The sequence below is a fragment of the Dendropsophus ebraccatus genome, chromosome 15 (assembly GCF_027789765.1).
Source record: "Dendropsophus ebraccatus isolate aDenEbr1 chromosome 15, aDenEbr1.pat, whole genome shotgun sequence".
Taxonomy (NCBI): Eukaryota; Metazoa; Chordata; class Amphibia; order Anura; family Hylidae; genus Dendropsophus; species Dendropsophus ebraccatus.
In genome coordinates this window covers 68,966,088-68,966,635 of record NC_091468.1, presented here as the reverse complement: position 1 = coordinate 68,966,635, position 548 = coordinate 68,966,088, and positions in this window count along the sequence as shown.

The following is a 548-nucleotide window of genomic DNA, read 5'->3' as shown; positions in this document are numbered from 1 at the left end:
CTATGTACATCTATGGCGGAGCCTGCCTCATTCAGCATGAAACTTTTCTAGTCAAAATGATGTGAGAAATTCACTGGATCCCCTTATATTCAGTGGAGTCTGCTGGGCGCCATTTGTTATATATATATATATATATATATATATATATATATATCTCCAAGGCCTCATTAGTATTACATTATTACATCCTGGAACTACACCACTAGTATACAGTGTACCCCATACATGCCCGTGGTACGCCCATAGGTTGCCTATGGTGACTATACTAAGTCTGACTACGAGTCGCGCCGCAAGTAAAATATATAATGTGGTAAAAATGTTTGTCTATTGAAGCCTATTGCTGCCTATATTCTGATATACAGCTGTGGCGTGACCAGCACCGCCTCACGCTCCTCTAGTTTTGGCGCCTCAGTCCTGCACTAAAAGCCGAAAGGCTGCTGGGAACCGGAAGCAGCTGCATCACGTGGTGTAACGTGGTGTAACACAGCAATAAAGCTTTGTCATAGTAAAAAAAAAAGAAGTGCCGCCCCATCGTGAGGCCACGCCCC